This window comes from Saccopteryx bilineata, chromosome 9, assembly GCF_036850765.1.
Source record: "Saccopteryx bilineata isolate mSacBil1 chromosome 9, mSacBil1_pri_phased_curated, whole genome shotgun sequence".
NCBI lineage: Eukaryota > Metazoa > Chordata > Mammalia > Chiroptera > Emballonuridae > Saccopteryx > Saccopteryx bilineata.
In genome coordinates, this window is record NC_089498.1 from 31,399,989 (window position 1) to 31,412,795 (window position 12,807).

The window sequence follows — 12,807 nt, forward strand, 5'->3', positions numbered from 1 at the left end:
GTGACAAGCCTCAGAATCTGTTTGATCTGGTAATTGGTTTTGAAACACCTGGGCATCAGCCAGATGGCATAGACCTAAGAGGGAGTGAGGTCATCACTGGCCAAAGCTGAGTGGATGGATACAACGTGCCAGACATGTGCTGTGGATGATATTAGTAAATCATTTAGCTCACTGAACATGTTAGTGGGCCTCCATGAAAACTGGCTCATGTCATTAGTCTGCCTTCTCTCGGAACTACTCAGAGAATCCTATAAAACAAGGTTACTTTACCCCTGCCTTCCAGGACCTCAGGGTCCTGAATGCTTCAGAAAATCCGAATCCAGCCAAAGCCAGGGTCCCTTTCTGTCTTCCCCAGGCTGCTTCAGGGTGGATGCTGGACTCTATAGTAACTTTCACAGATTTTACTATTGTTTGCTAGACAGACATAGTTCTAAGGATGACTGGCTTGGTAAGGGGACTGAGGGCTGGATTTCAAGGTCCTTAGAAGGATATATTGTGAAATGCCCAACCTGTACAACCATGCATGTCAGTCTTGTTGAGTTTCTATGTTCTCCAACGACAGTTTCTGGCATGCCCTTTTTCTAAAGCACCCTGCAAGACCTGAGATAGCATGAGACTAAAGAGGATAAGCAAGCAGCAACTGGAGAAGGGAAGGGTAGAAATCCAGTTTTGATTTCACTTTCCTGCAAGGCCTTCTGCTCTAGGAACACCAGAAATGATTTTGAATTCCAAGCAGCAATTCATCAGGTACTAAATAAACCACATGGATTCTGACAGAACACCAAGAAGGCAGGGCAAGTTTGGGGTCCAAAAGTTCAAACTAACAACTGGGAGTGGTTGCCATTACCTCTTACCTTGCTATCCTCAACATCTTGCAGGAGGCAGCCTGGCAAAGATTTGCAGTGGAAGAAGATGAGGCGATTGGAATGGGAGGCAAGGAGATAATGGATGATGCAAGGTGCTGGAGGTGGGAGGGAATGGGGCAAACACATAGGGGAAGAGCCAGTGAGCAAAGTGGATGGAGGCTGGCTGGAAAGTGAGGTGGGAGAGAAGGAAGGATTTGGGCTGGATAACATTTTACCTCTTTCAGGATGAAGACAGTACAGTGCAGAATGCTGAATTTGCTGATGGCCGAGTGGTTATGGAGAAACTCTCTGAGGAGGTAACATTTATGCTGAGAACAAACGTTGTGGAGGAATTAGACATAATCATCTGTAATAAAAATTAAAAAAACTGACTATTATTTTAGTATCTCTCTCTCTCTCTCTCTCTCTCTCTCTCTCTCTCTCTCTCTCTCTCACACACACACACACACACACACACACACACATTAAGCAGATGGCTCAATGAGTTTTGAAAAATGAATAGACCTTTGTAGCCCATACTGGTGAGATTAGGGATCAAAGTTCACTATTTTCCACATGGATATTCAATTGTTCCTGCACCCTTTGTTGAACAGATTTGATCTTCCCCACTGAATTGCTGATACCCTTGTAAAAGAATTACTGACCATATCGATATGGGTCTATTTCTGTCCTCTCTGCTGTTCCATGTGTCTATCTATCCTATGCCTATGCCATATGCTTTTTGTTTATTTCTCTTTTTCTGTCTTATTGGATGAGTTAGGTTATTTTAGACTTCCTATTTTTAACTTGACTATTTCAGTTCCTTTGATGGTTACTAAAAATTTTAACATGTACCCTTAATGCTTTATTTAAAAATATATATATTTACATAAATTTGTATTTCTAGTCTTCTCTTGGATAATTTAATGATTTTTAGCACAATTTAAATTCCCTCAGAATGCTCCTTTCCCATCTTCAATGTTATTTTTTTCTCATATTATTTTTTAAAACCACATAATTAGATTATTATAATAATAAATATTTAAGTTTTCTAAATAATTACACAATTACAATCAATACATATTTAGATTTTTTAAACCATTTTTTGCTGAGTTCTATCCTCACTAATTCTTCTCTTTTGACACAATATTTCCTTTGTTTTAAGTCCATTCCTCATTACTTCTCTCAGGAAGAAATAATAGCTCTTGATCTTTGGGTTTGTGAAAACAAATTTCAATCCAGAATTCTGTATTTGAATAAACTATGGTCAAGTGTGGTTTCATTTCTAAACATGAGTTCAAAATCTAGTTCTCAAAGGATTTATCTTGTCTAGATTCATACATGAAACACAGTCTTTTTTTTTTTTTTTTGAACACTTTTTTGAGAGCAGCTTTAGGTTCATGGCAAAACTGAGGGCAAAGTACAGAGATTTCCATATACCTTTTATCCCCACACATACACAGCCTCCCCAACTATTAACATTCTACACCAGGGTAATACATTTGTTACAGTTGAGGAACCTACACTGACACGTCGTAATCACCCAAAGTCCACCCGTTACCTTATAATGTTCACTCTTGGTTTTATATCCTATGTATTTGGACAAATGTATAATGCAATGATCGCAGTTCATACAGAGTATTTTCACTGCCCTAAAGTTCTGTGTTCCATCTCTTCTTCCCTCTTCCCCAACACCCCCTGACTCCCAATCCCTGGAAACAACTGATCTATTTACTGTCTCCATAGTTTTATCTTTTCAAGAATGTCATATAGTTGAACCCAGGTAGTATGCAGTCTTCTCATATTGGCTTCTTTCACTTAGTAATATGCATTTAAGTTTCTTCCATGTCTTTTCATAGCTTGATAGCTCATTTATTCCATTGTCTGAATGGACCACAGTTATTTATCCATTTACCTACTGAAGGACATCTTGCTTGCTTCCAAGTTTTGGCAATTATGAATAAAGCTGCTATAAACATCCATGTGCAGACTTTTATGTGGACATATGTTTTCAACTCCTTTGGGTAAATACCAAGGAGTACAATTGCTGGATCATATGATAAAAGTATGTTTAATTTTTCTAAGAAACTGCCAAACTGTCTTCCAAAGTGATTGTACCATTTATGTTCCCAGGCCACACAGTTTTCATTCCTGCATGTTAGTGTAGCTAAGTTCCCCTGCTGGCCACTGGGACATTTTGTCTCTTGTTTTTAGCTTTGGCTATACATTTTTAAATGTGGGAAGTGGCCTGCATCTGTTTAGTCCTCCATCTTGAGCAGACATATTTAGAGTGAGGAACAGCACTACCCAGGCAGAGAAAGCACGTGCAAAAGCCCTACTATGGTGAAAGGTTTGGGAGAGGAGAGTTCATAAGGTGAGATGCAAAATGAGGTCCAGATCACATGGGGCCAGAGTAAGAATTTGGAATTTATCCTCATTGTAATGAAAAATCATAGAAACATTTTAAGCGAAGTGACAAGATCAATTTCCAGATTTAGAAACTAAGTTGGCATTTATTTCTGGCTTTCTCATTCTCTTTACTTCTCCAACTTCTGAGAGCCCCTGATTTTACTTTCATATACATATGTCTGTTTCTACAGCCTTCAAGCTTTTTACATTTTGAGAATGCCTCCCACATTATAAATAAAAGTTTCCAACATTAGTCTGCAGAAAAGAAGAAATCATGTCAAAGCACTGGCTTAAACCTGGGGTATAAATTGTATAACTCATAGGAAGCAAAAATGTAATTTGCATTAGATTATCCATGTTTTGTTGAATTAAAATATATCATGTAATTATTCAACAAATGCATTGCAAGAAAAAGAGGGAGAGCCCTGGCCAGTTGGCACAGTGGTAGAGTGTCAACCTGGTGTGTGGAAGTCCTGGGTTCGATTCCTGGCCAGGGCACACAGGAAAAGCACCCATCTGCTTCTCCATCCCTCCCTCTTTCCTTGCTCTCTGTCTCTCTCTTCCCCTCCTGCAGCCAAGGCTCCATTGGAGCAAAGTTGGCCCAGGGCGCTGAGGATGGCTCCACCGCCTCTGCCTCAGGTGTTAGAATAGCTCTGGTTGCAATGGAGCAATGCCCCAGATGGGCATAGCATCGCCCCCTAGTAGGCTTACTGGGTGGATCCTAGGCTGGCACCTGCTGCGGAAATCTGTCTCTCTGCCTCACTGCTTCTCACTTCAGAAAAATAAAAAAAAAAAAAAAAAAAAAGGAAAAGAGGGAGATGAAGTAGGTAACCTATAGATGAAGAGACTTGCCATTCAGGGTAGTCCAGCTAACTTCCAACTGCCAGAATCCACATCTCTATGCCAAAGCCTTTTTCCAAAAGAAATATCAACCAGTCACAATGTAGAGAGTTATTTGGATCTCAATTTAAACAACAAACTGTTTATGAGATAAATAAAAAATTAAACACTGATTGGATATTTTATGATGTTAAGAAATTATTAGTTAACTTTACATGTGATAATAGTTATTTTAAAAGCCCTTATCTTTTAGACATATACACTAAAATATTTTCAGATAAAGTGGTATGATATTGAATATTTCAAATTTAATTCACAACAATATAGAGTCAGGTAAGCAGGTGAAATGATAAATGTAACAAGATGACTATAAGTCAATAATTGTTGGAGGCTAGGAAATAGGTACATGGGAATCTCTGATACTATTCTGTCTACTTTTGCATAGGTTTGAAATTTTCCACAATTAAAAGACTTGAAAGAAAGGCAAAGAAATTTGTAATTTTTAAACATTCAATAAGAAAATATAAATATAATCCATACAAACTTTCCAGATAAAAGTGTCTGTGATCTTTCTTCTTTCTAGTAAGTCTTTTCTTGATTTTATGTATTAACTATCCATCCATCCATCCATCCATCCATCCATCCATCCATCCATCCATCCATGATTCTCTCTCTCTCTCTCTCTCAATCTATCTGCCTGCCTACCTACTTACCTACCTACCTACCTATCTTCCTATCTTTTATCTGTCTGTCTATCTGTCTGCCTGTCTATTTATTCTTATATGATCAATAGAAACTGTTTAAATGCCTGGTTCTAAGTTGCTCTCTAAAGACCCCGAGGTGAGGATCCATGTGCAAGCAGATTATTTTGGAGGTGCAGGAGGATAGTGAGGAGAAAAAAAAGTGGCCAATAAGCTGTCTTATCCAGCAAGTCAGTGCTGAGGGCAACTGGGACTGGAGAATTCTCTGAAATAGTGCTACGCTCCAAGTAGTCACTGCTGAGTGGTGATGGGGTGTTTTGATATCAACTCTGATGAGTGATTGGTTGAGACACTTCCAGTGTGCTGTGCCCAGGCAGAATGCTCAGCCACAAATTTGGAAAAAGGCTTTGGCATAGAGATGTGGATTTTGGCAGTTGGAAGTTGGCTGGAGTACCCTGAATGGTAAGACCTAAGGGAAATGGGCAGGGCACCAGTGGCATATGCTATAGTCTACCCTTTCCACTACTGAGACCTGCCTGTGCTCCACGTTAATTCCCTCCATCCCTCCTGTGGTTTTTCAAGGTGGTGACCAGTCACAATGTCAAAAATGAAAAGTTGAGTAGTTAGGTCTGAGATAAGTTACAGACCCTGCTGCTACAATTGAGTCTGATAATACAATGAGTATTCATTATTTCCCTTTTCCCCTCTACCAATTCTAGATTTCCCTCTTACTAGTCAGCACTTCTGGCTGTCTAGGTTGCTTGTCCAGTGAGGTAACACAGAGCTTCATCTCTGAAAACGGTGAGACTTTGGTTACCAAGCCCTTGTTAGGTGGTGGTTCATGCAAATTACCATTTATTGTTTTCCCTGGACAGCGAGGTACCAGGAGGAGCCCCAGTGAATTCTTGGAGTACCATGCATACTCCTCTCTGCCCTTGTTATGTAGCAGCAACTTTATCTTCTTATGGGATAATCCATGTGAATTTTTCCTGCTGGTATAGTAACTCTTTCCTTTGACTAATGGTCTATGGGCACAATGAGCTTGAAAAGATCAGCAGCTGCCTGACCTGTGATGGTGCAGTGGATAGAGCGTCAACCTGGAATTCTGAGGTTGCTGGTTTGAAACCTTGGGTTTGCCTGGTCAATACACATACTACAAGCAAGTAGTAAATAACTAAAGTGAAGCAACTATGAGTTGATACTTCTCGCCCCTCCCCTTCCTCTCTGTAAAATCAAGAAAAAAAATATTAAAAAGAAAAAAGATCATCAGCTGTAAATGTAGGTTTAGTGGAACACTTACTGTGACCCCTAGTAAAAGTCTTCCACCTGGGAACCAGAACTTCTAGCCCAGGAAAGCCTAAACTTAAAGGACAGGAAGCATGCATTCTCCAAGTGGGTCACTAGAAGTGGTGACATGGGTAGGTGGGGGGGCTCTTATCACCTTCTTTGACACCTTCATTCCTGGATCCGTGAGCATTAGTTTCTGTAGAAGCCAAGCCTGAGAGGGGTTCCTGTGCAAGTGATTTATTCAGTGAGTGCTCACAAGGGAAGCCTGCAGGAGAGTGAGGAAATCAGGACAGGGCAGGGAAAGATTCTAATCTAGACAAAGATGGGATTTAATGAAAATAAATAGATCAATTCTGCAGGTTCAGAGGGTTAAGAAGTACCACTATATTTCCTCCTTTCTTTATTTTTCAGTTTATTCTTTAGCAAGAAAATAAAAGGTGAGTGAGGCTACATTAGTTTTTTTGAACAAAGAGTGATTTAGCATAATCTATTCCAAATAAAGACAGTATAAATTCTAACACTTTAAGTTGAAAATCAGCATGTTCTCAAGTCCATCCACCCAGATGTCTCCACCCCACTCCCTTCTTACTGGAGCCCAACTTTGACATAGGAGGCTTACTGAGGTTGTGAATCAAGCCTGTGTTATTCTCACAGGCAGTTCCTGGGCCCAATTTCCAGCACATTCTGCTTTTCTTTTCAAAACAAAATTCACAGGATCTTGAAGCAGTCTAATTGGAGAATTTAAGAGCATAAGCCCTTGGGTTAAAATATGTGAGCTCATTTTCCAGTTCTGCCGCTCTTCCAAATAACAAACTGCCCCAAATCTTAGAGCATTCATTAGTAACAGCATGGTATTTCTTATGGTTCTGTGGGTCAGACAGAGAATAGACAAAATGAGACCTCTTTGTTTCTCTTGATAGCTCCCTCCTCCCTTTCCTCCTTTTCTTTTTTCCTTATTTGCTTTCTTTATTCTCTCCCTCCCTTCCTCAACTTCCCCCTGCCTCTCCAAGTTCCTCCTCTCCCCTTCCCATCCATTCTTCCTTCCCTTCCCTTTCTTTCCCTTCCCTCTTTCCCTCCCTCCCTCCCTCCCTCTTTCCATTCCTTCCTTCCTTCTTTCCTCCCTCCCTCCCTCCCTCCCTTCCTCCCTCCCTTTCTTCCTTCCTTCCTTCCTCCCTCCCTCCCTTCCTTCCTCCCTTCCTTCCTTCTTCCTTTCTACCCATTCCTTTATTTTTCAGTTTACTTTTATTTTCAGCAAGAAAATAAAGAGTAAGCTAGGTTACATTAGATTCTTTAAACTAATTTAGAATAAATTAGAATTTTTAGATAAAGACAATACAAATTCTTACACTTTAAGTTTTAAATCAGTATGTTTCCAGCCTACATAATACATACTCAAAGATTTGTTTGTTTTATGATTATTATTTCTTTTTGAATTTGAAACCACTGGAATCTATTTAATGCTTAAAAACAAACAAACAAAACTCTAGATCTCTGCTTATTTATGAAGAGGAGTAAGTTAAAAAGACAGCTATAATTTATTTTATGTGAAAGTTTTATACACAGGCTGAACAGGTAATCGTTTCATGGGCAGTTTCAGAACATTCACAATTCCTCCACCAAACAAAGCACCAATGCCCTTTGAAACTTAAAAAAAGAAAAATAGAACGCAATAGAGATTTCTTTTTTTGTAAGCAAAATCAAACATTCATACAGCAGACTTGAAGTATAATATTGATAAAAATATTATGGATGTCAATTTGGTAACATCACTCTAAAGCTTTTAAAAAATAAGCACATTCTTGTCCTAAAAATTCCACAGATATTATGATGACAAATGTGAAATGTTTGTACAAGGATGCTATTGAAAAACTTTGTAAATATGATCTAGGGCCATAGTTTTCTGCTGAGCTGTCGCACTCCTCAGGCCTTCCTGTGTGATATACTTGAAGGCACTAGCTTTACAAGCTGCCTATACTCTCTTCATCCTATCCTCAACCTAGAAGTTCCTAGAGAATGATGTGGTAATGTTCTCAGCCCTGAATGGTCTGAGCAATATCCAATAAATCTTTCTTTTCCTTTCCTTTTACTCTCTTTTATTTTAAAACTTATTAAGTGGCAATTTTGGGGAAAATCCCTGACTTTGAAATATTACATACTTGTACCCAGAAATATTATGTACTGAAATATAATATTTATGACTGATTGGATCATACTTACTTTATTGGCTTTCAAAGATTATTTTTTTCATTCTAAATGAGTTCATGGGTTACTAAATAAATCAATGTTAGATTATGTTCTTAAATATATCTATACCATCTCTAGCTGTCTATATTGTATCTATATCTAACAAAATTATAATATTTTGGTAAACTACCAAAATATCGTGCACCTTTGATGAAAACATTTCAATCAGTGAAGATCTTGCAGTTCTTTATATAAAAAAAACCTTCATGTTTTCCTCAAGTTTGCTCTCCAGCTGCCATGTAATAAAACTTGGAAATTATTCAATTTCTGATTTAAATATTGCTGTCTGCCAGTCGCTGGGTGCTGGCGGGCATTTTCAAACCTCCTGTCATCTCTGTTGCTAACACCCCAGGTGTTTCTGCCTCTACCATCAGAATAGAAGATTTCAGCCCCACTTTTAACCAACAAGCCTTCTGATTTCTGTGCTGGAGACACTCAGGTACCCGTGTCATGTTGGCTAAGATAATAAAAGCAATTCAGACTTATAAATTTGGCAGTTTGGAATGATAATTCCTAAGAATCCTAGATGTCAGTTTCCCCAGAATCAAGGAGAATAGGTCATATTCCATTGGTTAATTCCACCCTGGACACCAGCCACAAAACTACTGCAGTGCTGGGCAGGAATTTTGTAGCAACAAACCCTACATTTTGGGATGATTGTCCCCCCCCCCCTTGAAATTTCTTTCTGAAAAGACTTTTCTCTGGTTTATTCTTCATTGCTAATATACCCAGGCTATTTCAGAAGAAAGGTTTCTAAGATTGATAATAAGGCAAGGATGACCACTCTTACCACTTATATTTAACATTGAACTGGAAGTCCTAACAAGTGGAATAAGGCAGTACAAAGGAAATAAAAAACACATTGATTGGAAATAGATATATAAATTTGCCTATTCACAGACAGCTTCAGAGTGATCAAGTAAGTTTCTGTGGCTTCAGCCACAGACCCAATCTGAGTACTTTGTCTTGGGTGCCCCAGGGAATGAGCACTGGGAACCAGTGAGAGGGCTGTTTTGGATGCTGGCATGTCAGCCAGGATGCTTCAATTTGGTTGGAGTTGCTGCCCTGACACCCCGCATGTGAGGGCACGGAGCATGCCTCACATACAAGGCCAAGGACAAAGCCATCTGAGATGCGTGCACATATAAAAATGATTTGTTTCATTTGTATGATTATATTAACCAGTGCCGCTCCAATAAATTCACTTAAAAAATAAAATAAATAAAAAATAAATAAAAGCTAAGTGCAAAACATTCTTGCTAAAAAAAGAAATGAAAAAATCATTTCATGTTTGGAAAACAAGCACAAAGACCAATGTTTTTATCAGACAGACCTCAGAAAGCAAAGCTCAAACAAGTCTTGGCTTTGGCAACACCCAGAAGATACAATAATTCTCAACTCAGAGACATGAATGTGTGGGAGCATATATGTGATTTTTGTTTGTCAGGAGGGGGAATGGGTTGCAAAACAAGGCAGGACTGGTCCTGTCAGGGTCTGGAAGGGGATTTCAGGTGCCCTCAGGGAAGGGAAATGATGTCCTGTGACTATTTTGCAGTGACTTTTTGCAGAACCGAGTCTGTTTAGGGCAAAGGTTGCAAACCTTAGGTCTGCAGGCTTGGCTCTATCCAATGTTTGAGACATCTAGAATTATCTGCCAACATTTAAAAGTGGAGAAATTGCACTTACTGTTTTAGATTTGGAATTTCTCTCAACACTCGCCTGAGTCTGCACTGCCCCCTGGTGAAGCTGCATAGAGGTTGCTCCTCTCTGCTTCGCCACAGTCCCCACCACTCCCTTTGCATTCTCCTTGGCCTGCTGTGCTGGCTGATAAAATTCTGACCCAGATCGAGGGTAGCCTTCTTGTAGTTGGTTTCTTCTCAGAAAAGCCAAAACCTTTCACCCCAGAGCCAGCTGTTTCTACCTCCTAGACACTCTTCTAAGGCAAATTTACTCTCTAATTTTCAGTCAAGATACAGATCTTCAAATTCAAGAGCAAACATGCATTTTGATTATCCTGAGAAGCCCCAGATGAAATCCTTTGCCTTCCACTCTGCTGACTGAAATTATCAATGTACATAACGCTTTGTACTTGTCCTCTGATGAGATGTCCAGCCTCTCTTGACTCTTTTCATAAATTTGAATTTAATTATATTAAAAAACAAACAAACAAAACCAAAGAGCACTACAGAATGAGTTACATAAGAGTGCACATCTTCCATTTGCATTATGTGGGGGAAAAACAAAGCAAAACAAAATATCTGACATTAAAACAGCACCTGTCAATACCAGGTGCTGATAAGGATGAGGAGCTTATGGAACTCTCATGTTGAAGATGGAAGTCTAAAATGGTCTACTCTAGAAAAACAGTTTGTTTCTTATAAAAAGAAACACACATCTTAAGATCCAGCAATTACACCTCTAGGTATTAATCCAAGATAAATGAAAATGTATTTTCACAAACACACACAAATATTTATAACACCTTTATATATTATAGAACAAAAGTATAGACCATCAACAGGTACATGAATAAAGTTAATTTTGGTATAGTCACAGTATGAAATATTAGTCAACAACCAAAAGAATCAAACTACCGAAACATGCAACAACATGGATAAATCCCAAAACATTATGTTGAGCAAAAGAAACTGGGAACAAAAAATACATACTGTGAGATTCCAGTTATATGAAATATTAGAACAGGCAAAACTAATGTCATGTGACAGAAACAGATCAGTATTTGCTTTAGACAGGGGTTGGGAATTAAATACAGAAAGGTAGGAGGGAATTTCTAGGATAGATGGAAGGAAACATTCCATCTCTTGATTGTGGTCATGGTTACCCATGTGACTACATTTGTCAAAATTCATCAAACTGTAGATTTCAAATGGGTGCATCTTATCACATGTAAATTATACCTCAATACTGACTGAAAATAACATTTCTTTTTACCAGTTGACAGTGTCAAAATAAAAGACACTCATGCAATGAAGTTTTGGTCCGGACCTTTCAAAAGAGTTACTTAAAGCCTTCAACTTGAAGCTAATTTATTCCTTGGCCCCTTTTCAGGGAAATTCAATAAAGAGTTTTTATTTTTCTCCTCCCCCATTCCTTTCTATTTCTAAGAACAGAAGTATTTATTCTTCATCCAAGGAAATAAAGAGTGAGCATATATTAGAATTTTTATATTGAGTTGATTTAATATGAATTAGCATTTTTGGAACAAGATGGTACTAATTCTAACTTTCTTTTTGTATATAGGAAAGGAGAGAGGGAGAAAGGGAGAGAGAGAAGCATCAACTTGTTGTTCCACATAGTTGTGTATTCGTTGATTGCTTTTCATACATGTCTTCATTGGGGATCATACTGGCAACCTTGTGCTCAAGCCAGTGATCTCAGGATTGAGCCAGCGGCCCTGGGCTCAATCCGGGGACCTCGAGCTCAAGCTGGCAACCCCAAGATGGAGCTGGGGACCCTGGGATTGAGCCAGCGACCTTGGCACTCTGAGTCAACTCTCTTTCCACTGTGCAACCATGGTCAGGCAAGATGGTGCTAATTCTAACAGTTTAAGTATGAAAGTGAGTCAGCTTCCAATATGTTAATTCACATTTAAGAATAACTTTTCTTAGCTTCCTCCCACCTTTGAACTCTTTGGCATATATTTAATGGTCTTGTTTTTTTTTTTGTTTGTTATCTCTTTATAAATCAGAAGTAAACTCAGAGTGTCTATAGGTATTTCTTTGTTTTGTTTTGCTTCCAGGTATAAACCTTGGAAACATTCAATTCCTGATTTGAAAATAGCTGACTGCCAATCCATGGGAACTGAAACCCTCTGTCATCACCCAGCTCAACATGAGCACAGAGTTTTAGCTTCACTTTCTATTCACCAGGGAGATTTCCATCCCAGTGGTTTCCTGCTTGATTTCTACTGGAGACTCTAGGGGCTTCTGCTACTTTTGCTACAGATGATAGAAGCTACCTCAGAATTGTATATTTTGGCCATTTGAATTGTAATTTCTAAAAATCTGTTGAACAAGTCTCTTGAAGTCTGTTACAAGTCCTGTGTAAGGCTGGGCCAACCACCAACCCAAACTTCTGGGATTATTTTCTCTTCTGGAAACTTCCCTCCATCAATATCTGCACTGTAGATTATGCTATATAGCTGATTCTTTCTGGCTAATTTAGGGAAACTCTCCCAACCCCCTTCCAAACCATGTCATCCATGTAAGGTATTTTTTCCTGCCAAGGAAGAAGGAAGGGGCATAGCCACGAAGTGTGGATAAGCAAAAGTTTTATTGAGTACAGAGTGCTTCCCGGACAATGTTTCCTGGTCCAGGGGACAGAGGCCAGGGAAGTTAAATGGGGTAATCCGCATGGGGGATATTTAAAGGATCTGTAGGGTGGTTGAGCTAATATGATGTGGTGAAATCTCACTGGCTGGCGGAGATTTCACTGGCTCTTTTCCCAAGGACTCCTGGAAA

At 39.1% G+C, this 12,807-nt stretch overlaps 1 long non-coding RNA gene across 2 annotated transcripts; it reads left to right on the top strand.

The window, feature by feature from the left end:
• The first annotated feature begins 702 nt into the window (after positions 1–702).
• Positions 703–12,320, top strand: LOC136313426 (uncharacterized). Of its 2 annotated transcripts, XR_010727145.1 has the most exons (4): positions 703–958; positions 1,091–1,162; positions 5,515–5,596; positions 12,087–12,320. It is a non-coding gene; the product is annotated as an uncharacterized lncRNA (long non-coding RNA). The 2 variants fall into 2 exon arrangements; XR_010727144.1 differs by lacking the exon at positions 5,515–5,596.
• Positions 12,321–12,807: the final 487 nt, after the last annotated feature.